A 27,208-nucleotide genomic window follows, 5' to 3' on the forward strand; every position below is an offset into this window, starting at 1 on the left:
TGTGTATGTATGTGTGTATATGTGTGTGAGTGTGTGTATGTGTATGTGTGTGTATGCATGTGTGTGTATAAGGTGTGTATGTGTTTGTGTGTATGTGTATGTGTGTGTGTATGTGTATGTATGTGTGTATGTGTGTATGTGTATGTGTGTGTGAGTGTGTGTATGTGTGTGTGTATAAGGTGTGTATGTGTGTTTGTGTGTATGTGTATGTGTGTATGTGTGTATGTATGTGTGTATGTGTGTGTATGTGTGTATGTGTGTGTATGTGTATGTGTGTGTGTGTGTATGTGTATGTGTGTATGTGTGTGTATGTGTATGTGTGTGTATAAATTCACTATTCTGTACACCTGAAACTAACACAACATTGTTAATCAACTTCACTTCCCCCCAAAAGCTGTAAATAAGGCTTGAAAGGGAGCTTCACAAAAGATGTAGAAACGGTTAATAAGCACATGAAAAAGGAAAATGTAAGTTAAAACCACAACCCAGTGAGATCCACCTCACTAACAGCACAGAATGTTGAGAGTCTGGAGCAACTAGAAGAATGTAGTGTTTCTAGTTGAAATGTAAAATGCTAACCTTAGAAAACTATTTAGCAATTTCCTTTAAACATATTCTCACCATACAATCCAGCAATTCCCTCACAGATATTTAACCAAGGGAAATAAAAACATACTTCCACAAAAAGTCCTTCATAGAATGTCTGAAGTGAAGTGAAAGTAGCTCAGTCATGTCGAACTCTTTGTGGCCCCGTGGACTCTTTGTGAGTCTACCAGGCTCCTCCGTCCATGGGATTCTCCAGGCCAGAATACTGGAGTGGGTAGCCATTCCCTTCTCCAGGGGATCTTCCCAACCCAGAGATCAAATCCAGGTCTCCTGCACTGCAGGCAGATTCTTTACCCTCAGTGAGCCGCCAAGGAAGCCCTTGGAGAATGTTTAGAGCAACAGTATTAAGGATAGCCAAGACAGAAAGTAACTCACATGTCCAGAAACAAAGCCCATAAATGACATTCACACAATGGAATACCATCTGAGTAATGAAAAAAAAAAAGGGCTATTGATACGTAAAAATATATATTGATGAATTTGAGAATATTATACTAAGTAAATAAAAGATGCCAGACTCATAAAAGAATGCAGATTATAAGCAAACATCCTTAGGAAGTTCTATGACAGGCCAATCTAATCTTTGTTACTCAAAATGAGGACAGTGGTTGCTGGTGAGGGATGGGAGGATGACTGAAGGCAGATGTGCAGAAACTGTGTGGTGATGGAAATGATATGTAACCTGATTAGGTCCTTGTTGATACTGCTGAATACATTTTTCAATATTTATGCAATTGTATCTTTAATATCTGAGCATTTTACCATGTATCAATTTTAACTTAGGTTAAAAGAAAAAACTATACATGTCTTGGGGTCAGAAAAATATGCTGATAAAATACTTTAAAATAACTAGAGACGGGGTCAACATTCAATAATGGCATTTGTTTTATTACTATGATCTGTTTTGAATGACACCTTTTATAGTTATTCATTATAAATTTAAAGTTTTGTTCACTTTCTTCTTTAGGGTCCTAACTTTATCGTGTATGCCTATTTTCTCTCAGAAGCATGCAAGAACCATCACCTTGGTGTAAGGGTGACCAAAAGCTGAAATTTTAGTTCACCACTCCCGTGCCCATGCAGTAACACTGGCAGTGTTCATTCTTTGTAGATTACAAAAGGAAATGCAAGCGTCCTTCCGATTAGTCAGTCCTCCTCTTTCTGACATTCACCACCTCCACTTCCCTTTGAAAAGTCTGGACTGGGATTGAGACCTGGCCCTGAAATAATTTACAAGGCAAGAGATGTCTCTGACAATTTTTCCTAGTTATTTTGAATATATTATTTAAGGGATAAACAAAACTTTAAATAAATTGCAAAGAGAAAGATAACATTGCCATTTAAAAATGTTTATCTGAAATGTTGCTTTATAATTTGTTGTTCATCTTATTTACGATATTTGTCCTTGAATCATTGTTGGGTGTGATATTACATCAAATCTGTCAAAACCCAAACTCTTGTCAATGAAGGAATTCAGAAGAGTATGCAGTAGTTTCTAAAAATCTATCTCAGCAAAGATTTCCAAAAAACACTATAAACAGAAATATCACTGGAAGAAGTATTTAACACTTTATGAAACACTCAAATGGGGGACTTACTTGTTTCTATACATTTTATTCTGTTAGCTAACATCATTTTGTGTTCTATATTTACTCCTATACACATACACTGCTGAAAGACATATTCATTTTTGTATGAGTTATATTTACTTCACCCCATTACTTTTAGAAATTCTTTATGTGTTGCAGAAAAGGCAAAGATTAAGTCTGAAAAATAAATTCAGAAATACAAGTAGGACTTGTCTAAATACCATTTCTAGACTCTGCCAAATATCAAAACTACCTGGGTGCTTTAAAGAGTAAAGGAATTCAAAAATATTATAAAACATAATAAAGGTACAAATTCAAATGCCAAAGAGTGCTCCAATTATTTTGTTGCTTAAGAATTTTGTTTTATTGACCATTACTTGAAATAGGAGGGCTAGCAACAAAAAGTAAGATTTTTTTTTCCTTTGTGAGTATAATTTTTCCTGCAATGTCATAATAATAAGATAATCCAACTCAAAGTGAAAATAATCAAGTAGGGAAGTGCAGTTAAAGAGATACTTACACAATACTATACTAGTTTCAAAGATTAAATAAAAAATATTTTTCAGCGATGAATGTGAACACGTGATGTCCTTTTTAGGATAAATGGTATACTCTATTTGTCACATATATCGTATTAGGTAAGGTACAGCCCAAGCTGATATAATAAAGAAACACAAAATACAGCAGCTTCAAGTAGAAGTGACGACTCAGAAGTGAGCAGTCCAGTGTTGGTCCTGTGGCTCTGCCATACTCTGTGACTTCCATCTCTAATTCCTTGTCATCTCTTAGCCAGGGGGAAGGGGCACAGACCTGAGTGTCACCTGTGCTCATGCATCCTGGGAGGGGTCAAGGCCTGAGGATGGAAATGTAACGCTTTTCTGCCTTGGCCAGAACTTAGTCACAACACCATCCTCAACTATAACAAAGGCCAAACACAAATCTGCCTTTAGCTGGGTGGCCCGGCGTCTTGCTAAAATCAGGTAGGTGGGCTCATTATTAAAGTCACTGCCTTTGGAGGAAATCAGAAGTGACAATCAATGGAAAGTTCTTTCCAAAAGAAAATGAGATAATTATCAGGATGTTTCAGAACAGTGGTGACTATCTAAACATGCGCTCTTCGTTAATGCACCCACCACCTGGGAGAGAGGAACCTCTTTATTCACTCTGAAGGCAGGGTCTGTTTTTCGCTATTTTGTATACCCCTAGTGCCTATTCAGGGCTTCCCTGATAGCTCAGTTGATAAAGAATTGGCCTGCAATGCAGGAGATCCCGGTTGGATTCCTGGGTCACGAAGATCCTATAGAGAAGGGATAGGCTACCCACTCCAGTATTCTTGGGCTTTCCTTGTGACTCAGCTGGTAAAGAATCCGCCTGCAACGTGGGAGACCTGGGTTCAATCCCTGGGTTGGAGAGATCCCCGGGAGAAGGGAAAGGCTACCCACTACAGTATTCTGGACTGGAGAATTCCATGAACTGTACAGTCCTTGGGGGTCGCAAAGACTCAGACACTACTGAGTAACTTTCATTTTCAGCGCCTACGACAGTTCCTGGTAGACAGTAAGCACTTCAAGGCTGTTTGCTGAATGACAAAAGAGATGTGAATGGACCTAGAGACTGACATAGAGTGAAGCGAGACCTAAAGAGAAAAGTACCATATAGGAACACATATATGTGGAATGTAGAAAAACGGTACAGATGAACCTGTCTCCAGGCCAGGAATAGGCACACAGATGTAGAGAACAAACCCATGGACGCCGAGGAGGGTGGGATGAATTGGGAGATTGAGATGGACATTTATACATTATTATGTATAAAGTAGATAACTAATGAAAATCTGTTTTATAATGCGGTGACTGAAATGGGAAGGAAATTTCAAAAAGAGAACATGTATGTATACGTGTGGCTGATCCACTTTGCTGTACAGCAAAAACTAACACAACTCTGTAAAGCAACTATACTCACACAGATTTAAACAAAATAAAAAGAACTTTTTAAAAAGGCAAACCAAATTGATACTCAAAAGGATCAATTATCTTTGCCAAGGTCAAACAGCTTCTAGCTGTTGGAGACAGGATTTGAAGTTTTTCTCCTAAGTGATTTTCCTGCAAGAAAGTTCCTGTGATAACACAATCCATCTGCTTGAGAGAGGCTCTCCCTCTGTAAACTGGAATATAAAATCTGTAATGACTACAGCTTTGTCAGCAAAAGATTTGTTGTATTTCTTTTGTGGAATGTGAAAGATACTCATGTTGGTCTCATAAATTTCCTGAGCAATCACCCACTGTTTTCTCAGCCTTTTTGATGTCAGAGAGGAATGTGGTTGACTAATTTGCAAATGAGTAATTCTAGCAAGAAGGCTCATTTCCAATGAGCTGCATTTTAGCTTATGATCATAAATAGTAAGGTTAACCCCTGATTAATGGATGTTTTAACAAATGCTCAATGCTAGAACACTCACGTATGCTCATCTCTTCTGTGCCCATCAACTGTAACGATTTCTGAACTGATCCCTTCAAAAACCATTAAATCTGGTAATGGACTGACTGAGCTCCCATCCATATGATGGTTTCAGTATTAATGCTCACACAAGAAAGAAAAAGTTTGCTGATTCTTCTTTATCCTTGAAGGTAAGAATTCAGAGAGTTTGGTGAATATTTAACATGGGGTAAAATTTCCATCAACATGAGAAACATCACAGATTCTCAGTGAGGATGTATGTGTGTGGAGGTGATCACGTGAGAGGTTCCTAAGAGATCAAAGACTATATCTAGTGTTTACAAATTTCAAAGTTATGAAATAACATAGGTGGGATGCCCTAAGTGGGTAAATGACATATCTGGAAAAATACGGATGCTATGATATTATTTATACACAGGTGAAGAGGAGCTGGTAGGAGACAGTTGGAATACATATACAGTTGCTGCTACTGCTGCTGCTAAGTCGCTTCAGTCATGTCCAACTCTGTGAGACCCCAGAGACGGCAGCCCACCAGGCTACCCCATCCCTGCGATTCTCCAGGCAAGAAGACTGGAGTGGTTTGCCATTTCCTTCTCCAATGCATGAAAGTGAAAAGTGAAAGGGAAGTCGCTCAGTCGTGTCCGACTCCTAGCAACCTCATGGACTGCAGCCTACCAGGCTCCTCCATCCAAGGGATTTTCCAGGCAAGAGTACTGAAGTGGGGTGCCATTGCCTTCTCCGAGATATACAGTTACTTTCTCCCAAATCACCACTCTCCATTTATTTGTACCTTATTTTTGTGACAGTTCTATGAACGTGGGGATTTTTGAATTATCCAGGTCACTTATGCCTTTTGTAATATGGTGGATGAATTAGGAGAAACCCTAAGTTTTGTGACCCTATAGTTTATGTGTCAACTTGACAGGCTACAGGGGACTCGTTAACCATGACGTCTGTGTGTATCTGCCAGGGTGATTCTGGAAAAGATTAGCATTTGAATCCATGGGTTGAGTAAAGCAAATGACCCTCTCCAGCATGGGTGGGCATCATCCAATCCACTGAGGGCCTCAAGAAAACAAGAGTTGAAAGGAAGAGGGTTTCACCCATTTCTGCCCCCCCACCTCACTGCTTGAGCTGGTACGTTTCACCTCATTTTCTCCAACCTCAGTGTGGGAGTTATATCATCAGCTCTACTGATTCTCAGGCTCCTGGAGGAGGGCTGAATTATACCACCAGCTTTCCTGGGTCTCCAGCTTGCAGAAGTATCTATCCATTTATCTATCTATCTATCTCTGAATGTATGTATCCATGTGTCTTTCTATGGATCTGTCCATGTATATATGTATGTAGCTATCTGTGTACCTATATTATAGGTTCTGTTTCTCTGGAAAACCTGACTAACCCAGTGTTTTCCCTCTGCCTACTGTCCACTTCTTTCCCTGTAAAGAAATTCATGAACACTTGCTAGGTCAATGGGTTGGCAAAATAAAGATTACGCGCTTCCCAGTCAATCTTGCAGCGACGTTTCGGAGAAAAAACATAGATGATTTATCTTTGTTTAGGAAAAAAGGAAAAAAAAACCTTTATAAAACTATGTTAAGTGGTTTTAGATATTTTATCTCTTTAACCTTCCTAATAACCTCAAGAAAACTGTATTTTTATGTCTAATTTGACAATGTGGGAATTGATACTTAAAGAGACTATTATTTGTCCATGGCCTCCCAGATAATAAAAAGGGCAAGATCTAAGTGAGCCTTTGATTCCAAATCTAGTGTTCTTTCTATTTAGCCATAAGTGGCAATACTGTTTTCCTTTTTGGCACTTGATAATATTGATTGAATTAGTGATTTACAGCATTCAACCCCAAACACACTGATGTTCCAATAACTCTATCTAATTAGCTGAACAGACGTACCCAAGTAATTCTATTTTTGTTATTATAATGTTAATGATCTTGAACAATGTATTATGATATTTGCACCTCTAATAAGTATCTCACTGATACTAACAAGGAAATCTAGCCTGCTCACTGACTCTCTAGAAAACCAGGCAAATCACTGGAGGCCTGCACTTAGAAGTGAAGCAATTTGTTTTTCTTTAAAAAAACAAGCTATACTGCTTTACAAATTATTATACAAATCATTATTATTCAGTATATTTTTTCAATTGACTCAAACTCATCTATACACTTTCTGTATTATGGGCAACTATGGATAGCTGAAGTGGGGAAGTTAAGTTCAAAAGAAATTTTAAAAAAGTAGATACATAAAGAGGCCTAATTTACGTGCATGTGCATGGGTATGCAGGCATGCGTGTGTACACACATGTATGTGAACGAGAGAAAGATAAGTTGGAAGAAATACTTTCAAATTTAAAACACGTTTAGTGCAGAAACAATATCCCTGAAGAATTTTTCAAGTACAAAGTGCCTGTGGAGAAATGAGTCTGATTGCAGAAAATTATTCTAGAGCTTCAGAGGGACTGACTCCGCTTGCTAGATATTTCTTAATGATGTATTTGACTTCCACAAGTATATCTTGTGGAAGGTGCTTAGCCTGATGTCTGTGCATGCATGCTAAGTCATTTTGGTCATTTCTGACTCTGTGAGATCCTATGGACTGTAGCCCGCCAGGCTCCTCTGTCCACGGGATTCTCTAGGCAAGGATATTGGAGTGGGTTGCCATTTCCTCCTCCAAGGGATCTTCCCCACCAGGGATAAACTCATGTTTCTCACGCCTCCTGCACTGGCAGGCAGATTCTATATCTCTAGAGCCACCTGGGACATGCTTGCGTAGCACAGTGGTTAATAAATACTCTAGAGTCCAGCAGTCTGAGTCCTGGTTCTGTCATTTACTTGCTAAAAGACTTGGTAAAAATCATTTAAGCCTTGTCAGCCTCAGTTTATCTAACTGGTGTTAGCCCACCTGTGAGCTGGCATAGATCAAAGCATACTTCTCTTAGGATTATTGTGAGAATCAAGTGAGTCATAGAGTTTTGCATATAGTTTGGCACACAGTAGGTGCTGCAATAAATGGCATTTTTTGCTGGTATTATGGGCTGTGCAAGCCTTTCCACTATTGCTAGTGTGCATATTCAGTAGTTCCCCAGGTGTTTATTATATTGCTGGGTAAACAATATTATCTCCTTATTTTGCGGAATACTATTAGCATTGGTTTTCTCCTTGTTTCCTCCTCAAGGTCTAATAATAAAATATAGTTCATATAAAAGTATATATAGTCTTCACATAAAAAAGTTTCCTATGTTTACAGTAATAGCCTATTCAGAAAAGAGAAAAAAAAATCTGAAACCAGATTTTGTTTCCTGAAGATACACAATACTTGTTTCAAAAATAACCCTATCCTCCATCAAGCTGGCAGGAGCTGTCTTCCCCTCCCATGCTTGTCCTCCTGCAGGCTAGGAGCGCTCGTTACGCTCATTTGACAGATTGCAGAAACCAGGACACAAAGTCTAACTAACGTGACCAATAAGAGAAAAATCACTTGCAAGTCATGCCAAGCATTTTGAAATTTCAAAACGTTTCCCCCTGTGATTCAGACAAGCAAAGCACAGAGAGAGAAAGCAGGTGCTTTCACCCCATCACTGTCATGAGATAGAAGCTCTTACTCTTTCTCATAAAAATTCTTTACATAAATTCCATTTGACAATATACACATCCATGCTTTTTCTTTCTGTATGTCATCAAACGTATATCCCACAGTTGGAGTCAACCTCTACAGTTGTACTGCAGGTTCTAAGCATAAAAGATAGTGTGGAAATAACACCAGAGACTTGGGGAAAATAATAACTATTAAGCACTGAATTTTTACTCATGATCATGAGATAACGTATTAGTAAAGGACACTGGTGGCGCAGTGGTAAAGATTCTACCTGCCAAGGTAGAAGGTACAAGAGACACAGGTTTGATTCCTGGGTCAGGAAGATCCCTTGGAGTAGGAAATAGCAAATGGCTCCAGTATTCTTGTCTGGAAAACTTCATGGACAGGGGAGCCTGACAGGCTACAGTCCGTGGCCTTCCAAAGGGTCGGACACAACTGAATGACTGAGCACACACATACACAAAGGACATTGACAGGAATAGGGTCAAGTATGAAAAGAAACTCATCATCTTTATTCTCTAGTCTTGCAACTAAGTACAATTTTGTGCAGTAATGTTATACCATGCTCTGATTTCTGCCTGGAAATGACTAATTGCTGCATAAAACCTTTGAATTAGACTAACATAAAGATAAATCAATTATGTTTATTCTTATGGATATAATTTCTGACTGCTTTTTTAAGAAAAATTTTTTTTTTTTTTTTTTTTTTTTTGCTGTTAATGTGCTCTGCTCTCCACCAGAAAAGCCTCTGTGCAGTATTCATTGCATTTCATCCAAATTTCTTTTCTGTCTCTTGCTGGAGAACAAAGGCCCTGCCACATTAGAGAAAAAGTAGACAGGAATGGAGGCAAGACTGGTATTCAGTTTCTAATTTGCTTCTGGACATTAACATAAGGGGTGTGGTTGATGAGCCAGAAGAACACAATTCCTTTGGAGAATTGAGGTATAATAGTCCCTTTGACTAAAAAGTTAGACCTATCTTATTCTCATTTCACTACTAAGAATCTTCTCAGAGTCACTCCCAAACAGAATTTCTTTGCTGAAGAATACTGCTTTTTGTGTTCTTTCTTAAGTTTTTATTTATTTAATATTTTAATATTGGTCATGCTGCTTTAGAAAGTAGTTGATACTTGGTTCAGAAAATGTTTCTTTAAAAAATGTAGAAGCAGATTGAGAAAAAGCAATTAAGATTGAGAGTTGTATTTTTTATTACTTTCTGAGGGCTGCTGTAGCAATTCACAGTCATAGCTTGAAAATATTGTGAGTTGGGTTCCAGACTACTGCTAAAAAGTGATTATTGCAATAAAGCAAGCCACACGAAGTTTTGGTTTCCCAGTGCATATAAAAGTTGTATTTCCATTATATCAAAGTAATAGCCTTATGTCTAAAGAAACGATGTACAAGCTTAATCAAAAACACTTTAATGCTAAAAACACTAACCATCACCTGAGCCTTCAGTAAGCTATCATCTTTTTGCTGGTGGACCGTCTTACTCTCGATGTTGGGGGCTGCTGACTGATCAGGGTGGGATCTGCTGAAAGCTGGGGCAGCTGTGGCAATTTCTCAGGATAAGACAACAATGGAATTTGTCATACTGATTGATTTTTTCATTCATGAGCAATTTCTCTGTAGCATGAAATGCTGTTTGATAGCATTTTTCCCACAGAAGAATTTCTTTCAAAACTGGGGTCAGTCCTCTCAAAACTCGACACTGTTTCGTCAACTAAGTTTATGTGATATTCTGTATCTTTTGTTGTCATCTCAACAATCTTCACAGTATCCTCACTAGGAACAGACTCTATGTCAAGAAACCACTTTCTTTTCTCCTAAGATACAACTCCTCATCTGTTAGTTTTATCATGAGTTTGCAGCAATTCACTCACATCTTCAGGTTCCACTTCAAAGTCTAGTTCTTTTGCTCTTTCTACCACATCTGTGGTTACTTCCACCACTAAAATATCTTGACCCCACAAATGTCATCCATGGGTAGGGGGTGGGATTGGAATTAATTTCTTCCAAAATCCTTTCGGTGTTGATATTTTGACCTCTTCCCATAAATCACAAATGTTCTTAATGGCATCTAGTATGGTGAATCCTTTCCAGAAGGTTTTCAGTTTTACTTTGCCCAAATCCATTGACAGATCACCATCTATGGCAGTTAAATCTTTATGAAATACGTGTCTTAAGTAATGAAACTTGAAATCTGAAATTATTCTGTGATCCATGGGATGCAGAATTGATGTTGTGTCAGAAGGCATGAAAGTAACACTAATCTCATTGCATATCTTCATCAGAGCTATTGCGTGACCAGTGCATTGACAATGGTGATTTGAAATACATCCTTTTTTGGTAAGCAGCAGGTCTCAGTGCATGCATGCACAAGCTCAGTTGTTTTGGTCATGTCTGATTCTTTGCAACCCTGTGGAGAAGGCAATGGTGCCCCACTCCAGTACTCTTGCCTGAAAAATCCCATGGACAGAGGAGCCTGGTAGGCTGCAGTCCATGGGGTCTCGAAGAGTGGGACACGACTGAGCGAATTCCCTTTCACTTTTCACTTTCCTGCATTGGAGAAGGAAATGGCAACCCACTCCAGAGTTCTTGCCTGGAGAATCCCAGGGACGGGGGAGCCTGGTGGGCTGCTGTCAGTGGGGTCATGCAGAGTCAGACATGACTGAAGCGACTTAGCAGCAGCAGGACTGTCGCCCACGCTGTCCATGGAATTCTCCAGGCAAGAACACTGGAGTGGGCTCTTCCTGACCCAGGGGCTGAAACTTGTCTCCTGAAACTCCTACATTGCCAAGGCAGATTCTTTACCACGGTGCCACCTGGGAAGCCTAAGAGTAGGCTTGAAATACTCAGCAAACCATGTGAACAGATTTGCTGTTATCTAGGCTTTGTTGTTTTGGAGAAGGCAATGGCACCCCAGTCCAGTACTCTTGCCTGGAAAATCCCATGGATGGAGGAGCCTGGAAGGCTGCAGTCCATAGGTCGCTGAGCGTTGGACACGACTGAGCGACTTCCCTTTCACTTTTCACTTTCATGCATTGGAGAAGGAAATGGCAACCCACTCCAGCATTCTTGCCTGGAGGATCCCAGGGACGGGGGAGCCTGGTGGGCTGCCATCTATGGGGTCGTACAGAGTCAGACACGACTGAAGTGACTTAGCAGCAGCAGCAGCAGCAAGCTTTGTTGTTTCATTTACACAGCACAGGCAAAATCAATTTAATATAATTCTTAAGTCCCTAGAGTTTAAGAATGGTAAATGGACATGGGCTTCAACTTCAAGTCACCAGATGCATTAGCCTCTTACAAGAGGCTTTGAAATCAGGCACTGACTGCTCCTCTCCAGCTATGAACATTCTAGATGGCATCTTTTTCCAACAGAAGACTGCATCAAAACTTTGTCTGGTGTAACCACACACTGTCATCAATGAGCTCAGCTAGATCATCCGTATAATTTGCTGCAGGTTTTATATAGTGCTTGCTGCTTCACCCTCACTTTGATGTTATAGAGACAGCTTCTGTCCTGAAACTCATGAACCAACCTCTCCTAGCTTCCCACTTTTCTTCTGCAGCTTCCTCACTTCTCTCAATTGTCACAGAATTAAAAATCTCTGATTTAGGCCTTAGCTTAAGGGAATATTGTGGCTGGTTTATTGCCGGGAGTCAGTGTGGAGAATCCCACCCATGGCAAAGGTCATGAGGAAGAGGCCTGATGGGCAAAGGCGAGATCAGGATTCGAGGGACCCCCGGACCTGCTCGAGCATCTACCCCCAAACCAGAATCTGTCTGTCTTACTATTTTATGCCTTTCACCAACTCTTCTGACATTAACAGGGGGCTAACCCCAACCACCTTTCTCTGGAAAAAATCAAATTAGGGCTCTAGTTGATAAATCTCCTGGGCATGAAAGGAGTGTTTCAAACCCCCTGTTAGCATTCTAGCTTACTTGGCAGGTTTATCCAGACTCTTGCAACATTGTTGAGCCAATGCTTGCTGCCAAGTTCTCACATCCCTTATCCATTGTGTTCCTGGGAGTGCATATAGTCAGGATGTAGAAAAAACAAGCAGCAGCTTTAGCATTAGCAACATTAGACTTTGAGTTAATAAGTTCTTTCTTTGCTGATACCCACTGAATCTTTGCTCCATAAAAATGTAACTGTACTTTAAGGGTGACGCAGGCTAGGAATTTAAGAAGAAACACTTCAAGGGAAAATTATTGTTCTGACTGACCAACCTTTATCAAAAAGGGGTCATAAAATATCAACAAGCCTCCGGGCCAGAAGATAATGTACAAAAAATAAGACTCTTGCAGGAAAGAACCTGGTATTGATAAAAGTTAATACTGATGGAATGTTGAGTTGACTCTGCATTTTTCACCTTGCTTGTATGTACAACTCAGGGTATAAAAGCCCTCTCTGAAAATAAAGAAATGGGCCTCACTCACTGAAGCTTGGTCACCCATGTCATTCTTTCCTTATCTCTTTCTCTATCTTTCTTCATTCACCAATGTCATCCATCCTAAGGATATCCCTGGACTCTGCTGAGGCTGGACCTCGGCAGTTTATCTTCTGTCCAGACCACTAAAACTTTCTCTGTATCAGCAATGTACTTGCTTCTTTATCATTCCTTTGATCACTGGAGTAGTACTTTAAATTTTCTTGTAGAACTTTTCCTTTGCATTTACAACTTGGCTAACTGTTCAGCCCAAGAACCTAGCTTTTAGCAGATCTGGACTTTCGGCCTCCCTTTCTCAGTAAACTTCATCTTCTCTAGCTCTTGATCTAAGATGAGAGATGTGTGCCTCTTCCTTTCACTTGAACATTAAGAGGTCATTGTAGATTTACTAACTGGGCTACTATTAATGTTGTTGTGTCCTGGGGATGAGAAAGGCCCAAGTAGAGGGGGTCAGGAATGGCCAGTCAGCAGAGGAGTCAGAACTCATGAAACATCCATCCTGAAGCTCACTGTCTGATATGAGTACAGTTTGTGGCCTCCTCACACAACAACAACAGTAACATCAAAGATCACAAACCACAGATCACCATAACACAAGTGACCATCAGACGAATCGTTGAAATAAGGAGAGAATTACCAAAACATGACAGAGAGACACAAAATGAGTAAGTGCTGTTGGAAAAATGGTGCTAATAAGGTGGTTCAATGGTTCATAAACCTTCAGCTTGTAAAAAAAAAGTACAGTATCTACGAAGCACAACAAAAATGAAGCACAATGAAACAAGGCATGCTGTATACAAATTTGGTGTCTGTAGTTTAGAAATCTACTCTCTCACAATTCTGAAACCTCGAAGTCTGAAAGCTTGGTTGTCAGCTGGACGACGCTGCCCTGGAGGCTCTAAGAGAGAAACCTCCCTTGCCTTTCACTCCTGGGGACTGCAGGCTTTCCTCCTTGGCTGCCCCTCTCCAATCTCTGCCTCTGTCTTCCAGGACCTCTGCCTCCTCCTCTCTGTTTTTCCCCTGTGTGTCTTTTATAAGGAGATATCCTTGGATATAGAGCCCACCTAACAATCTGGGAAAACCTTATCCAGAGATTCTTAATTACATCTGCAAACCTCTTCTCCAAATTCAGTCACATTCAGAGGTTCTGCAGATTAGGAGACAAACACATCTTTTGGGGAACCCCATTTACACTACTACACCTTATAAAGTGGTGTATGGAAGAAGTCAATGATTTCTAAAATGTCACTTCTCTCATTGCTAAGACTATGTTGACATTCACTTAAATGCTTTTGGAAGAAAAAAGATCTTTTGGCTTATAACAGTATGACTTCTCAGAAATATTCTAGGTAACAGGCACTCACAAATGACGTTTAAGGAGGTGAAAGTCTTTCTTGTTGAAGAACTGTTTTAGTTCTTATTTATATAAAGGTGAACATACAATGGAGCAGTAGAAATGCAATCCAACTTGCTATGTTTTCTTTTAATGATTTATATCTGTTACTTCTGAACTATACAATCATTTTGTTTTCTATTCTAACAAGATAGCAAAATATTTAGAGACCAATTATTCTTATTGAGTGAGTAGAATTTGAAATAACGTGGTATTTCTAAGTTAGGCTAAAATGTCCTTTTAAGATTTGGGCTGTGTGTAACCAGTGGCCCCTCCCAAATGAGTGTTAATTAAAATCTGTAAGTAATTTACATACTGTGTATGCTATCTAGTTACTTGATTAAGTGATTAATATGTTGCAAGGTGGATAGCTCTATGAATAATAAATTGTATTCCAAATAATAAATTGAATGCCCATAATTTGCTAATTTATCTGTACTAGTCTCATGACTAGTATACATCTTATTCTCCACATTTGTATAATGGAATTACGATGGTTAAAGTATACTCCTACACACAAGCCCACCAACACAAGCAGAACACTTGAAAACAAGGAACATTCTGAGATATACCATGCCACATTTTAATAAAATGCCACATTTTAAAGGTAACTTTAAAAAAATTCTTGACCAATAAATTTTATCGAAATCTTAACTGTCACCTACGCATCTCTCTGTCTCCACCAATTTCAGAAAAATTAAATGCCTAGACACAGTCCTAAGAAAGAGCAGGATTTGTATCACCATGGACCCACTTAGATAGGGGGAGGAAGACGGGCTACAATGTCTAGACGGCAGGAGAGGCCAGCACTCACTCAAATGTGCACGATCAGGACTCTTCAAAGTAATTAAAGGGATCAGAAGTTGGACTCTGCATGTCTTTATGGGAGTATCAGGAGCTTCATGTTGAGAAATTCTGGATATTGAACAAAGTAGAGAACAACCAAAACATAGGGCACAACTGTCCAGCGCTGGCTTGTTGGTGTGGTGTAGCTGCCAAGTCATGTCTGACGTTTTTGCAACCCATGGACTGCAGCCCACCAGTCTTCTCTGCTCATGGGATTCCCCTGGTAAGAACACTGGAGCAGCTGGCCATTTCCTACTCCAGAGGATTTTCTTGACCCAGGGATCTAACCTGTGGCTCCTGTATCGGCAGAAGGATTCTTTACCACTGAGCTACCTGGGAAGCCCCCAGTGCTGACTAGAATTAATTGTGATAACAGATTCATCACTATTCTTTTTCATGGACTGGTTTTCAGAACAGATGTGACAGGGAGGAAAAGAACACAAACCAGTGTTTATTTCACATTGAGAGTGAAATACCATCTTTCATTACTAAATTGCATTTTCAAAAGGTCAAGACTGGGATTCAAAAGACCACCATGGCGCAGTTTTAGCTTCTTTTTTAACCTTGTGTCTCAGCTTCCAGGGACGTTTTTGAATACAGAATATTATTTTTTCATGATACTGAATATCCAACAATAGGAAGAAAGGCTTGGTGGTGGTGAAGACTTGCTGACCAGCTAAATGATTTGCACATAAGTTTCCAGCATCTGAGATTCACTTAGTATCTCAACAAAATGACTGTTAAATATATAGCATAAAACTCTCATAAATAGGTGAATCCAGGAATGTTAAGGGAGGGGAGTTTAGAAGAGAATAGATACATGCCTATGTAAGACTGAGTCCCTTCACTGTTTACCTGAAACTATCACAACATTGCTAATCAGCTATTCTCCAACATGAAATAAAAAGTTTAAAAAAAAGAAAAGTTAAGAGTTTTTTATTCCACTTCAAATTTACACTCATGGCTAAATGGCCCAGTTCACTGGATCTTACACCTCCCTCTCTCTCCCTTGACTTTGAGTCTTGTACTTGCTGTATCATGTCTTCCCCCAGAAGAATGAACCCTATCAATTCTTTAAATCAAAATTCTCAAGCAGAAATTTCTACCAGAATTCTTTGAACAGCCTCATGTCTAAGTAACCTTCCAACCTACCAATGTAACTACCAAAGGTTTCTACCAATGTAGAAACCTTTGACATCATTTATTCTTTTCAAGAAATATGTTTATACTTATCAAATAAGATTCTGGAAGCCTAGAATATGACAGAGAAATGTACCTTATATTTCACAGTACCTCTCACTATCCTCAACAAGGTGTTTGATGCTACAGTTCAGTTCAGTTGCTCAGTCATGTCCGACTCTTTGCGACCCCATGGACTATAGCACGCCAGGCCTCCCTGCCTATCACCAACTCCCGGAGTTTACTCAAATTCATGCCCTTTGAGTCGGTGATGCCATCCAACCACAACAGTCACCCAGTAAATAACTGGGCTTCCCTGGTGGCTCAGTGGAAAAGAATTTACCCGACAATGCAGGAGATGTGGGTTTGATCCCTGGGTTGGGGTGATGCTCTGGAGAAGGAAATAGCAATCCTTCCAGTATTCTTGCCTGGAAAATCTCATGGACAGAGAAGTCTAGCAAGCTATCGTTGATGCAGTCGCAAAAGAGTTTGACATGACTTAATGACTAAACAATAACAAAAAATTATATATGGTAGATTTGGAAAATATTTAAAAATTATTTAGTTTTATAACACACCTTCTACCACAAGAATTTTTTTCCCTAATTTAGCTTGTACTACTGACAAGTTGAGCCATTTAGTATTCTAATATTAAATAAATGATAAGAACACTTGAAAATACAACTATAACTCAGATAATAATTCATTATATTGTTATATTATATATAATATATAATAATTATATATAATATATAATATATAATAATTATATATAATATATAATATAACGATATAATATATAATAAATAAAATATATATTATATTTATTATATATTTTTATTATATTATTTTTTATATTATATTCATTATCTACAACTGTAAAGTAAAAACATTGAAACCTACTAAGGTGAAAGTCCAAGAGATTATGAAGTGCTAAGAAAACAAAAAGATTCATTTTTCTTTAGATTCATGAAAGTTCCTATTTCTGTCACAGAATTTAGAATATAGATACTAGGCAAACAGTATTGACAGGGAGAAGATTCACAGCAAGATAAGAAGTATACATAATCACACCGAGATTAACAATAGACATTCTCTCTATCTTAGATCACACCCATTACAACCCTCAGGGCAAAATTATGTTGAAAAATTGCTGATATTAACTTGAGAATAAACATGAATTTCCTGTGTAAATAACAAAGTTACCAAATAATAATAACAAAGTAAGTTGACTTTCTTCTAGAATGGCTTATACATCACACACTATATAAATTTTCAATGACCTATTCTGATCCTCCAGTCTGAAACACAGCTGGAGTTTATGTTCCCTATTGCTTTCATTGTACAAAAGAGAATCATGGATAAAGAAGGGGTAAAGCTACCTCCCTTCTGTATTTTCTTTAACAGTGAACGACTTATTTCAATGGGCTTTTGTGATCGGACTTCTCAAACTTCAGGTCAAAAATCATTCTTCATAATTCTTATATTCTGCTTCAAAAAACACAAAGCGGGATTTTGTTAACCAACACCTATCATGTACTTCATTTCAAAATAATAAAATGTTCTCTACCTAGTGCTTATTCATTTTTTATTCATGTATGTCAACTATTCTAGAGGCTGCTGAAGTGCATTGATTTTTCTGATTTAAAATGCTTGCATGTCATAAACTCAAAACTTCTATATTCCATGCATGAGGGGATTATTCTTGATGTGGGTGGGTGATGCTGAGGTTAGCATTATAATTTACATTGTATTCACTGAACTCAGAATGCACTCTGGGAGTTATAAACGTTCATATCTCCACAGGCTGAGACCTATTTCTAAGAGCACTCAAGTTAAATTTATTCTCCAAAGATACAATATGACAGTCGGGAATCATTCTTGATGGGGATTTGTGACAGACATAGGAGACAGATACAATGCAGCTTGATATCTTTGGTGCTCTTGAAAAGATGAAAGTTTCAGCATACTGAAATGATAAAATAATTACTTAATTGCCTATTAAAGGACTTCCACTTCTGATCAAAATGGGTTAACAGTGATGAGATGTACCCTTTTGCCTGGATCCATTAAAAAAAAATACAGGAAACAAGTTTTCTTATTTTGGACATCAGGCAGATCAGGTTTCTCTCTTAGAGAAGAGAAAAAAAGTGAGCCCACTGATTCTCTCAACTTACTGCTCAGAAAAATTTCCAAGGCTGCAGAAGAGAAAGGAGAAATACAGAAGGAGACCAGTGGTCTCCCTGAATTGTAGACATGGAGTTGGAAGTCTGAGATGATCAAAGCAACTGGAGCTTGTGGGCAAGAGTAGCAGAGAAGAGAGAAATGCAGAGAAGGAGAATTCTGAACATCTACAGAGGTTGTCTCCTGTCTCCATCTGAGTACTCAGTGTATGTGTATGGGGAAATTTCCCAAGGCTTGGGAAAGAACCACCTCACAGTAGAAAGAAAAAAAATTCTTTGGTGCTCACCCAGGCCTAGGAAAAACTGGATTTCCATAAGCTAGATGGTCAATCATGTAATTCACAGGATTTTGAGTAGAGTACTCAGAAGGTACTGCCTTGGTTATAGGGTATACTAGCCCTGTGTTACTATGTGTTCTTGAACCATGTTAATTTAAAAGCAAGTCTCAAGAGAATCAAAGTTGTTCCAAGTAACTTAATTGGACCCTAGTACAAAACTTAAGAATATTTTAAAAGATATATATATAAATATCTCCAAATTCCCACAAGATAAATGCGTTATGTAAAAAGCACACAAAAACTACCAAACATGAAGAAAGTAGAAATATACATTCCATAATGAGAAGGAAAATTAAGAAATAGAGACAGACCAATGAAATAGATGAAAGAATGAGTAAAGAGTTAGTATAACTATATTCCATATGTTCAAGAGGGTAGAGGAAAGACTGAGCTTATTAACTGAACTATGGATGTGAGAGTTGGACTGTGAAGAAGGCTGAGCACCAAAGAATTGATGCTTTTGAACTGTGGTGTTGGAGAAGACTCTTGAGAGTCCCTTGGACTGCAAGGAGATCCAACCAGTCCATTCTGAAGGAGATCAGCCCTGGGATTTCTTTGGAAGGAATGATGCTAAAGCTGAAACTCCAGTACTTTGGCCACCTCATGGAAGAGCTGACTCATTGGAAAAGACTCTGATGCTGGGAGGGATTGGGGGCAGGAGGAGAAGGGGACGACAGAGGATGAGATGGCTGAATGGCATCACGGACTCGATGGACGTGAGTCTGAGTGAACTCTGGGAGATGGTGATGGACAGGGAGGCCTGGTGTGCTGCAATTCATGGGTCGCAAAGAGTCGGACACGACTGAGCGACTGACCTGAACTGATGGAATATATTAAAAAAAGACTCAAACCATCCTATGGAGATGATTACTTCCAGGTGTAATATGAAAAATACAGTGGGTGGGATAAGATTTAGATCAGATGAGTCACTTCAGGAAAGAAACATAGTAGCTTTAAGGATATAATAGAAACTATCCAAAATGAAGCAGGATAAAAAGAATGAAAAAACAAACAAAGAATCAGTGAGCTCTGTGATACAACCTAAAACACCATAACATATATGTAATTGGAAGCACTAATTGACAGGAGTAAGGTTGGGAGGAAAAAAACAAACAAACAAAACTATTTGAAGAAGCAATGGCCAAATTTTTTTCAAATTCAGTGAAACCAATAAACCCACTGAAGCAAGAATTTCAGCAGACTCCAAGCAGAAGAAACATAAATAAAACTACACAGAGACATAATAATAAAATTGTGTAAAATCAGTGGCAAAAAAAAAGATTGCAAAGCAACCATAAAAAGGACATATTACGTACAGAGGTACAAAGATATGAATGACTGCAGTAGTCTAATTGAAAACATAGCAATTTAGGAGACAGAGAAAAAAATAGCATTAAAAACGCTGAAAGCAAAAATTGTTTAGATTCCATTTCTAGTGGGAATGTATTTAAAAAGCAAAGAAAATAAAAATGTTTTTCAATATACAAAAATTAAAAAAAAAAACCAGCATAATTCCATTATAAGAAATATTGAGGAAGTGTTTCAGGAAGAGAAATAACAGATGAAAATCTAGATAAACACAGTTAAGATATAAAATATATTTTTAACCATTAAGGAGATTTCACTGTTGAAAGAAAAAGTAATAACAATATATTGTGAAGTGGTATAATATTTCAATAAGGTCAATACAGATAAGTTAAAGATCCATACTACAAATTCTAAAGCAATCACTAAAGAAACAAAATAGCTATAGCTAATGAGTACACAAAGGATGTAAGATAAATGGCTAAAAAATTTAATTCCCAAAAATGGCAAGAAAGAGAACACACAAAGACCAGATAAATCAACAAGTTCAGTTCAGTTCAGTTGCTCAGTCATGTCCAACTCTTTGCAACCCCATAAATCACAGCATGCCAGGCCTTCCTGTCCATCACCAACTCCCGGAATTCATTCAGACTCACGTCCATCGAGTCAGTGATGCCATCCAGCCATCTTATCCTCTGTTGTCCCCTTCTCCTCCTGCCCCCAATCCCTCCCAGCATCAGAGTCTTTTCCAATGAGTCAACTCTTCGCATGAGGTGGCCAAAGTATTGGAGTTTCAGCTTCAGCATCAGTCCTTCCAAAGAAATCCCAGGACTGATCTCCTTTAGAATGTTTTGGTTGGATCTCCTTGCAGTCCAAGGGACTCTCAAGAGTCTTTTCCAACACCACAGTTCAAATGCATTAATTCTTCGGTGCTCAGCTTTCTTCACAGTCCAATTCTCACATCCATACATGACCACTGGAAAAACCATAGCCTTGACTAGACAGACCTTTGTTGGCAAAATAATGTCTCTGCTTTTCAATATGCTATCTAGGTTGGTCATAACTTTCCTGCCAAGGAGTAAGCATCTTTTAATTTCATGGCCGCAATCACCATCTGCAGTGATTCTGGAGCCCCCCAAAATAGTCTACCATTGTTTCCCTATCTATTTGTCATGAAGTGATGGGACCAGATGCCATGATCTTTGTTTTCTGAATGCTGAGCTTTAAGCCAACTTTTTCACTCTCCTCTTTCACTTTCATCAAGAGGCTTTTTAGCTCCTCTTCACTTTCTGCCATAAGGGTGGTATCATCTGCATATCTGAGGTGATTGATATTTCTCCTGGCAACCTGATTCCAGCTTGTGCTTCTCCTAGTCCAGTGTTTCTCATGATGTACTCTGCACATAAGTTAAATAATCAGGGTGACAATATACAGCCTTGATGTTCTCCTTTTCCTATTTGGAACCAGTCTGATGTTTCATGTCCAGTTCTAACTGTTGCTTCCTAACCTGCATATAGGTTTCTCAAGAGGCAGGTCAGGTGGTCTGGTATGCCCATCTCTTTCAGAATTTTCCCCAGTTTATTGTGATCCACACAGTCAAAGGCTTTGGCATAGTTAATAAAGCAGAAATGGATGTTTTTCTGGAATTCTCTTGCTTTTTCCATGATCCAGTGGATGTTGGCAATTTGATCTCTGGTTCCTCAACAAGTTTAACAATAAAACAAAAATAGCAGGACAGTAGATATAAACCAACCATATCAATATCCATATTAAATGGAAATGGCCCAAACACCTTAATTAAAAGTCAGAGATTGTCACAATGGAAATGACAATTTGACAAACAAAACCAAAATAAGACCCAACTATATTGCTGCCTATAAGAAACTCACTTTAAAGACACTAGTAATTTAAAAGTAAAATAGCAATGGAAAAGTATGTATTACGCCAACACACAAACAAAAAATAGGCTGGAGTTGTTATATTAATAGACACAAAGCATATTTCACAGAAAATATTACCACTGATAAAGAGGTATAGCTCATCAATGCTAAAGCAGTTAATTCATCAACATGATATAACAATCCCTAAGTAATTGTGTGCCTGATAACAGAGCTTCAAATTACATGCAGCAGAAAACGATTTAACTAAAAGAAGAAATACTAATCCACAAGTACAAATGCTTAGTAATACAATATATTGAGACATCTGTTTCTCTCTCTTTTCTCCCAAAGTCAGTCCTGAATCTGGCTCACAAGATAACAACTCTCAGATCTCTGGGACTCAAATCTAAAGCTATAATTTGTATTTCCTCAGAACTTTTAGAACTGTGTCCTATCTCAGTAGATCATATTATTCTGTTGTTGAATTGAAGAGATTTAACTTTGCCAGAATACCTTAGGAAGTATACCTGATACGAAACAGAACTTCCCTGAAGTAATGCATTCTAGTGCAAGTCCTGAAAGTGAAAGTGAAGTCGCTCAGTCGTGTTGGACTCTTTGTGACCCCATGGACTGTAGCCCATCAGGCGCCTCCCTCCGTGGGATTCTCCAGGCAAGAATACTGGAGTGGGTTGCCATTTCCCTCTCCAAGAAATCTTCCTGACCCAGGGAGCGAACCTGGGTCTCCCGCACTGCAGGCAAACGCTTTAGCCTCTGAGCCACAGGGAAGCCCTAGTCCAAGTCCTAATCATGCTCAAAGCTGATGCCAGCTTTCTCTCTCTCATGCTCAGCAGGTTGATTGTTGCTGTTCTTGATAATGTTTATCCAAGTGTGTTAAGGCAATTCAACCTTATCAAAAGATTATCTTCAGCTTTTCTTGTTTTCTTTAGTTCTTTTGCTATCTTTCATTATTTATAAAATTGGGATGTTACTTGATACTAAAATAATGTGGATGATGAAGGAATAGATTGGTATTTGTAAAGTCCTAGGAAAAAATGAGCTGAGTACTTGTCTATAAACACCAACTGACATGGAAAGCTAAGGAGAGATCTAGATTGTTCTCAACCAAGTAAAATATTTTCTAGAAAAACAGAGAAGGTAGAGGAAAAGTTTTTGATTGAATTCTTAAGTTTAATGCTGGTAGAATGAGTGAATCATATAATCATTTATATATATATATATGTATATATATAATCATTACTCTATTGAGAAGACTTTTTCCTCTCTTATTTCATAATAGTATTTATCTCTTGTAGTAGATTCCAAATAGCCTTAGAAAACTCACCAGCTATATGACAATGTATCTGCTTTGGACTTCATGGAGTAAAAAGTGAGAAAAGAGTTACAAATACAGTGATATGTATTACTAATGAATCACCCTGAGGCTGCCCTTAAACTTTGCTAGAAAATGCCTGTAGGTTTAGAAGGCAATAACTACAAAAAAAAAAGAAAGAAAGAAAACACATAAAAAAAAATCCATTCTTCATTCAGAGTAATGATCTCATAAAATGATCTTTTATCTCCTCACTCCTCTCTGGGAAGCAGGGTTCATGCTGAATGAATCTAATTCTCCCACTCAAGATTTTCTAATCAGCATTCCATTATAGCTGAATCCAGGAGTTAACACTTTTGTCTTTCACACTGAATTGAATGTTAGTCACTATGCTGTTCAGTATGAACAGTATGGAAAGGCAAAAAGATAGGACACTGAAAGATGAACTCCCCAGGTCTGTAGGTGCCCAATATGCTACTGGAGATAGTGGAGAAATAACTCCAGAAAGAATGAAGAGATGAAGCCAAAGTAAAAACAACACCCAGCTGTGGATGTGACTGGTAAAGGAAGTAGAGTCCAATGCTGTAAAGAGCATTATTGCATAGGAACCTGGAATGTTAGGTCCATGAATGAAGGCAAATTGGAAGCGGTCAAATAGGAGATGGCAAAAAGTGAATGTCGACATTTTAGGAATCAGTGAACTAAAATGGACTGGAATGGGTGACTTTAACTCAGATGACCATTATATCTACTACTGTGGGCAAGAATCCCTTAGAAGAAATGGAGTAGCCATCATAGTCAACAAAAGAGTCCTGAAATGCAGTACTTGGATGCAGTCTCAAAAATGGCAGAATGAGCTCTGTCATTTCCAAGGCAAACCATTCAATATCATGGTAATCCAAGTCTACGCCGTGACCAGTAATGCTAAAGAAGCTGAAGTTGAAACAGTTCTATGAAGACCTACAAGACCTTCTAGAACTAACACCCAAAAAAGATGTCCTTTTCATTATAGGGGACTGGAATGCAAAAGTAGCAAGTCAGGAAATACCTGGAGTAACAGGCAGATTTGGCCTAGGAGTACAGAATGAAGCAGGTACAGAATGAAGCAGGGCAAAGGCTAAGTTTTGCCAAGAAAATGCACTGGTCACAGCAAACATCCTCTTCAAACAACACAAGAGAAGACTCTACACATTGACATCACCAGATGGTCAATACTGAATTCAGATTGATTATATTCTTTGCAGCCAAAGATAGGCTATATATAGTTGGCAAAAAAAAAAAAAAAAAAAAACTGGGAGCTGACTGTGACTCAGATCATGAACTACTAATTGCCAAATTCAGACTTAAAATGAAGAAAGTAGGGAAAACCACTAGACCATACAGGAATGACCTAAATCATACCTTATGATTATACAGTGGAAGTGACAAATAGATTCAAGGGATTATATCTGATAGAGTGCCTGAAGAACTATGGACGGAAGTTCGTGACACTGTACAGGAGACAGGGATCAAGACCATCCCCAAGAAAAAGAAATGCAAAAAAGCAAAATGGCTGTCTGAGGAGGCCTTACAAATAGCTATGGAAAGAAGAGAAGTGAAAATCAAAGGAGAAAAGGAAAGATATACCCATTTGAATGCAGATGTCCAAAGAATAGCAAGGAGAGATAAGACAGCTTTCCTCAGTGATCAGTGCAAAGAAATAGAGGAAAACAATACAATGGGAAAGACTAGAGATCTCTTCAAGAAAATTAGAGACACCAAGGGAACATTTCATGCAAAGATGGGCACAATGAAGGACAGAAATGGTATGGACCTAACAGAAGCAGAGATATTAAGAAGAGGTGGCAAGAATACACAGAAGAACTGTACAAAAAAGATCTTCATGACCCAGATAATCACGATGGTGTGATCACTCACCTAGAGCCAGACATCCTGGAATGCAAAGTCAACTGGACCTTAGGAAGCTTCACCACAAAGCTAGTGGAGGTGATAGAATTCCAGTTGAGCTATTTCAAACCCTAAAAGATGATGCTGTGAAAGTGCTGCACTCAATATGCCAGCAAATTTGGAAAACTCATCAGTAGCTGTAGGACTGGAAAAGATCAATTTTCATTCCAATCCCAAAGAAAGGCAATGCCAAAGAATGGCAAACTACTGCACAATTGCACTTATCTTACAAGCCAGCAAAGTAATGCTCAAATTCTCCAAGCCAGGCTTCAACAGTACATGAACCGTGAACTTACAGATTTTCAAGCTGGATTAGAAAAGACAGAGGAACCAGAGATCAAATCACCAACATCTGCTGGATCATTGAAAAAGTGAGAGAGTTCCAGAAAAACATCTATTTCTGCTTTATTGACTACACCAAAGCCTTTGACTTTGGATCACAACAAACTGCAGAAAATTCTTCAAGAGATGGGAATACCAGACCACCTGACCTGCCTCCTGAGAAATCTGTATGCAGGTGAAGAACCAACAGTTAGAACTGGACATGGAATAACAGACTTGTTCCAAATTGGGAAAGAAGCTCGTCAAGATGGTATATTGTTACCCTGATTATTTAACTTATATGCAAAGTACATCAAGCGAAATGCTGGGCTGGATGAAACACAAGCCAGAATCAACATTGCTGGGAGAAATATCAGTAACCTCAGATATGCAGATGACACCACCCTTATGGCAGAAAGTGAAAAAGAACTAAAGAGCCTCTTGATGAAAGTATAAGAGGAAAGTGAAAAAGTTGGCCTAAAGCTCAACATTCAGAAAATGAATATCATGGCATCCAGTCCCATCACTTCATGGCAAATAGATAGGGAAACAGTGGAAACAGTGGCTGACTTTATTTTTCTGGGCTCCAAAATCACTGCAGATGTGATTACAGCCATGAAATTCAAAGATGCTTACTGCTTGGAAGGAAAGTTATGACAAACCTAGACAGCATATTAAAAGGCAGAGACATTATTTTGCCAACAAAGGTCCATCTAGTCAAGGCTATGGTTTTTCCAGTGGTCACGTATGGATGTGAGAGTTGGACTATAAAGAAAGCTGAGTGCTGAAGAATTGATGCTTTTGAACTGTGGTGTTGGAGAAGACTCTTGAGAGTCCCTTGGACTGCAAGGAGATCCAACCAGTCCATCTTGAAGGAAATCAGTCCTGAATATTCATTGGAAGGACTGATGCTGAAGCTGAAACTCCAATTCTTTGGCCACCTCATGCGAAGAGCTGACTCATTTGAAAAGACTCTGATGCTGGGAAAGAGTGAGGGCAGGAGGAGAAGGGGACAACAGAGGATGAGATAGTAGGATGGCATCACTGACTCAATGGACATGGGTTTGGGTGGACTCCAGGAGTTGGTCATGGATAGGGAGGCCTGGCGTGCTGCGGTTCACGGTGTCGCAAAAAGTCAGACACAACTGAACGACTGAACTTAACTGATAGATAACTGATATGTATTAATATTATATATATATATATATATATGTGTGTGGGTAACTGAATCACTTTGCTCTACACTTGAAACTAATGCATTTTAAATTACCTATACTTGAATAAAAATTGGTTAAAAACTAAAATAATAAAAAATAAAGCAAATGTAAAAATAGTGAAATCAGAGTATATTTTCTAATCATGATAAAAGTAAGCAGTAATAATAACTATCTAAGAAAACTCAAAATTGGAAAATTAAGCAACACAATAAGTCACAGAGGAAAAAGAAATCAAGGAAAAATCAGAAAATATTTTAAACTAAGTGATAATAAATATATACATGTATAAAATTGTGAAATGCAAGGAAAGTAGTGCTTAGGGAAGTATCAATAGATTTAAATCTTTACATTATGAGATTTCACTTTAAGAAATTGCAAATAAAAGTGCAAGTTATGACTGAAATTAGTATAAGAAAGAACATAGTCAAGATAAGAGCAAACATGAAAGAAATAATAGATAATAGAGTCTCTTTTTTTGACAAGATCAACAAAATTAACAAACCCCAACCCAGAATGATCACAAATAAGAGAACATAAATCATT

At 38.4% G+C, this 27,208-nt stretch overlaps 1 protein-coding gene across 1 annotated transcript in view; it reads right to left on the bottom strand.

Moving 5' to 3' along the window:
• Positions 1-27,208, bottom strand: part of DCC (DCC netrin 1 receptor) — an 811,418-nt gene that overhangs the window by 186,925 nt on the left and 597,285 nt on the right. The window lies entirely within an intron of this gene.

This window comes from Oryx dammah, unplaced genomic scaffold, assembly GCF_014754425.2.
Source record: "Oryx dammah isolate SB20612 unplaced genomic scaffold, SCBI_Odam_1.1 HiC_scaffold_22, whole genome shotgun sequence".
In the NCBI taxonomy this organism is placed as follows: domain Eukaryota; kingdom Metazoa; phylum Chordata; class Mammalia; order Artiodactyla; family Bovidae; genus Oryx; species Oryx dammah.